The sequence below is a fragment of the Penaeus japonicus genome, unplaced genomic scaffold (genome assembly GCF_977035675.1).
Source record: "Penaeus japonicus unplaced genomic scaffold, GWHDUDI00000001_assembly GWHDUDI00000014, whole genome shotgun sequence".
Classification (NCBI taxonomy): domain Eukaryota; kingdom Metazoa; phylum Arthropoda; class Malacostraca; order Decapoda; family Penaeidae; genus Penaeus; species Penaeus japonicus.
In genome coordinates this window covers 27,452,745-27,457,744 of record NW_028234416.1, presented here as the reverse complement: position 1 = coordinate 27,457,744, position 5,000 = coordinate 27,452,745, and the positions used below count along the sequence as shown (strand labels likewise).

The 5,000-nt window shown below is 32.6% G+C and overlaps 1 protein-coding gene across 1 annotated transcript in view; it reads left to right on the top strand.

The window, feature by feature from the left end:
* Positions 1-271: 271 nt before the first annotated feature.
* LOC122254887 (contactin-4) overlaps positions 272-5,000 on the top strand; it is a 79,777-nt gene continuing 75,048 nt past the window's right edge. The window contains exon 1 of the mRNA XM_043018744.2: positions 272-335. The gene's annotated coding sequence lies outside the window, so the exon portion shown is untranslated. The remainder of the gene's footprint in view (positions 336-5,000) is intronic.

Genomic DNA, 5,000 nt, shown 5'->3' with positions numbered 1-5,000 from the left:
ATGTACGTATATATATGAGATAAAGGCCAGTGTAGGACTTCCTTGTTGATGACGCGATCGTGGAATATTTTCTCTTCCCGAGAAATCAAAAATAAAAACTCTTTATAGATATGATCACAACATTCAGATCATATTGTGCAGGTCATAGTCTTTTGAAAGAAGAAAAAATGAATAGTCTATTGAAAAATAATTAAGTTATCCGGTTAAAGACATGTTGGCAACTCCCAGCCGGTGGAAGTGGACTTCTCCCGCCAGCAGACCCTCAGTACACCATCGACTGCCGAGGAAGGTGTTGTTATCGTCCTGAGCAGGCCGAGCCGTGCTATTTCCTGCCCGTTCGTTGTGATATCTTGATGTCAATGTGATAACTTTGTTGACTCAATATGTGATCTAGCATGTCCATCAGCATGATTTATGCTCTGCAAATTGGACTTTAAGATAAATAGTAATGTGTTTAAAATCTTTTGGACCGTTGAAGAAAGTTTTATGTATCAGAATATTCCTTTTCGCTTTATATACGAGAGGTTTATGGTAATTTTGTTATTCAAAAACCCAGATTATATGAAGATCTACGTAGGTAAGTGAGAGAAGAACAAGAAGACGTAGCAAGTGTGTTCAAACTTTACCTGTGCAGTGACTAAATACTAGGATATCTCCTATTATTTTAGTATCGTTTAAATACACACGTTGCACTGTATGCATTTCTTGAAATAACCAGATATATTCTCCAGTACAGTATATCCTTGGATTCATTAGTCTGGTCTATATATCAGCTGAATATTATCTGTACATAGGTATAAGTGCATATCTGTGTATGCATCTGTCCATTTACAAATATGCCTTTGTATGCGTAAGTAAAAATGTTTGTAAAATGTTGAGAAGAATATACGTATGTCTGTTTGTTGTCGTGTTCAAATATATATACAACAATGCGAATTGATATATATCACGTTTTCATACACCGCGTATCCGAACACAAGCTCCAATTATTATAAAAACATTCTTCTTTAACAAGCATAACAGTGATAAAGAAATAATAGCAGCTATTATTCTATCCATTTTTTCTCTTAATATAACGTTGAAATTACTTAGCGTTTTCATGTATCTTGTTACATGTTCTTAGTGTCACGCGTGCTAGATTCGTTGGAGAAATCGTACTTTGGCAAATATTGTTAATTACTTTCCTTTTTCCCACAATATCTAATAATTTCTTTTACTTTTCATTTATAATTATATTGCTCCTACATATACACACCACTTTGAACTGAATGTATATGTTCAAGTCGTTGACACTTAACAAATAGATTAAGAAACGTAGGCTACATGAATCGTAAATTGTGATCGTATGGATTGTGATTTATACGATTAAGTAGATATCCGAGGGTGTGTGGGCGTGACGAAAGAAACAAGCTGAGGACTCTGTGAAGATATCCTTTCTTCCGGATTTAAAAAAAAAAATGTTTCAGATGCTTAAGGAAACCTAGGGGGAGGGATGTCGTTCATGTGATTATGACCTTTATTTCTCTGAGATTTTAGAATGGTATTCAGGGTTTTATTGCGTTCGTGCTAACCATCTTGTGGAAATAGGAGTCTTTATGGTGGCATCTTATCAGTACCAAGAGTTTTTTTGAAGGGTTTTTACGTGAAAGATTTATTCTTAGGTTAGAGGGAACTGCAGCAGGAGATAAGCAGTGGATTTTTTTTCTTGGCAGGAAAAATTGTCTTCATTGAGCAATAAAGCAATCGTTTTTTGTTTATTTGTTTACCGTTTTCATAAATTGCGGCTGTACAAAACTTTGCTCCCCTTTTTAGCATATATAAATGTGTGAGTGTGTGTGTGTGTCTATGCGCACGCGTGGATTATATATATATATATATATATATATATATATATATATATATATATATATATATATATATGTATATATGTAAATGTATATTTATATTTAGATATGTCTTTTATGACAAAAACAAGTATACAAACTTTGTCCCTGGAAAGTGCAAAGGATAGTTTCTAAAGTCAGAACATTCTAAGAAATAGACAAAAGAAAGAAAAAAGGCACAAAATTACTTTGACACTATTAGAAACAAGAGCTGTTCTCATTTCTAGGAAAAAAAAATCTGCGGTTCCTGGGCATTTCATAAATTACGTTGATCCTCAATTTAATTTGCTGAGCTATCATCCGTCGGTTACTTTCAGATTATATGAAGTTGGTTTTCCAGTATGGGTGTGGGTGTGGGTGTGGGTGTGGGTGTGGGTTTAGAGAGAGAGAAAGGGGGAGGGGGGGGAGGCAGACACAGTTATTTGTTTGCGGTTGCAATGAATTTACACGTTGTAAGGCTAACGATGTGATTTTTAAAAATGATAATAACATTTGCTACGATTCTTTTTTGGAGGAAGACTAGTTAATCACTAGATTTATAACCTTGATCACTATGACGATGATTAATGATGCACTATTATTGATGGACAATGTTACTAATGATTATTGTGTTCATAAAGATGATTAATTTTATAGATACTAATTGCATTAATCATTTTGACATCTGCGGCAGATATTATATAAATGCTAATTAAATAATTCTTACAATATGTTCATGATGAGCATAAATCTGGTAATTACTTGTGCATAATTCAAGGTACAACTGTTGTTTGAAATAATGTAGAATTTTAAAGAAAGCCCACAAAGTTTATTGCTATTAAAGTGAAATTTTAGCAATGGTGGAAAAAAAACAATAAACCTATTTATTGTTATATCTATTTAGCATTCTTTCTTGACTGATATAGTAAATCATATGAAGATGGTTAAGAGTTAGGTCTAAAAGCATTAATAATATTGCTAAAACTGAATTTTTACAGTTATGAAACATTTCAGTAAAACATGAGTCTAACAATATTTTGCTGTGTATTTGTTTCGATGTTAACAATGGGAAATGTTTAGGTTTTAGTAACAATTCTCTTAGAAGAATAGTATTACTATTTGTATTTTTAGAGAAAATAATTACCATGAGCTTCCATAAACATGAATACCATCACAATTGCTATTACATTTCATAAAGTTTTAGTAGGTTATTAACTTTTTTAGATAATTATGTTACTCATAAGTTGGACAAATGATTTATAAGATACTCATGCTGAAATATAAATAGACGGAACGACGTGTACACGAATGGAATAAAACTAAAGTAGGAACGAAATACAGGCACTTACGTTTCGAACTTTTCGTGATTTCCTCTACGGACGTTTCGAACGATTCATTCGTTCTTTTCCGGAAGTTTCGAACCCTTAAGTTGTTCATCTTTGGACGTTTCGAACCCTTCAGTTGTTCATCTTTGGACGCTTCGAACACTTTATGTGTTCCTCTTTGGATGTTTCGAACCATTCGTGTGTTCCTTTTCGAATATTTTGAACCAGTCATGACATTTAAAATCAAAAAAGATTTTCGACGTCCGAAGAGGAACCCATTAAGGATTCGGCCTTAATTCGTCAGTACTGTGGATGCATTGTATTCTAACTGTCATTTTAAAATAAAAAGATGGTTTCAAAACATCCGTTATAACTGAATTGTTGGAAGAGGTATAGATGACAATATATCGTACTGTTGGAGATGTAACATTTAGAAAGGATTATTTCGAAATAGTATACCTAAGGAAAATGGTTCTAACATCCGTTTAAATATATATATATATATATATATATATATATATATATATATATATATATATATATATGTGTGTGTGTGTGTGTGTGTGTGTGTGTGTGTGTGTGTGTATTTATTTATTTATTTATACATAAATACATACATATATATATATATATATATATATATATATATATATGTATGTATGTATGTATGTATATAAATGAAAGTTTGCTTGGAACAGCAAAGATTAGTAAAACAATATAAATTGTTTTGCTCATTATAATTCCCTCATTATTATTATTGCTTAAAACATTTTGATATCTTGTTACGTTTGTAAGTTTTCATAATTTATATCGTTAACAATATCAGAATCCTCGATGATTTTTCCATCCTGATTATAGCAGATATTGATGTGTGTAATGCATATATTGATAATCCCACATCTTATGATACTTTATAATATTGGATAGATATTATCTACCTTCGGCAATAAGATGTAAAGTAGATACAGTTGTAAAAAAAACATATACTGTACTTTAATGATAATGATATTGGATTTTTTTCCCTGTAGTTGCTATAGTTACATCATCCTTATTTGTCATGTCTAAAATCGAAATTCAGTATCATATTTCATGATATTGATTACAGCTGCTCCATAAATCTTATGAGTCTTGGTGATATTTTTTCGAGGTTATATTCCAGACTGAAATCTAGTTGAGTTACGTGAAGTCGCTTTATTATTTTCTTCTGAACGCTGGCGTTGAGAAAATCCATCAAAAAATATGCAGATATTGTTTGAGCTGGAGAGATTTTACATTTTTTATATAACTTCCCAAGCAGATATGAAAGCACAAGGTATTATGTCCCTTGTTGCGTTCACTCGCCCGGAACTGAATATGTGACGGTTATTTTGTTACAGCATTTACTCGCAAACTGCATCATGTTGTGCCCTGATACATGCATGGGAGAGCCATCATCATAACGAGGTTCGTGGGAGGCTACGATATGTCTGCTTATTTTTTCGGTTTCTTTTTTCGTTCCCTTTTTTTTCTCTCAAATATTTTTTTTTCTCCAGGAGCTTAGTAATGAAATCGGGCGGGCGGCACCGTAGAGTATGTTGCTGTGAATGAAGAAGTTGTTTTTCTCGCTTTTTTTAAGTTACACTTGTCTAGAGTTATCCCTTTTGTCGTGCATACTTCCCTCACCTACCTATAGGAAGATCACAAAGTCACGTAACTGCAGTGTGATACTAGATTTTGTGTCGGATGCCGTAATCCTAATGTTATGAAGGTAAAGGGAAAGACTATATTTACGTAGTCAAACGGTGGGCTTAATTGGTTATAGCAAATCAGAACA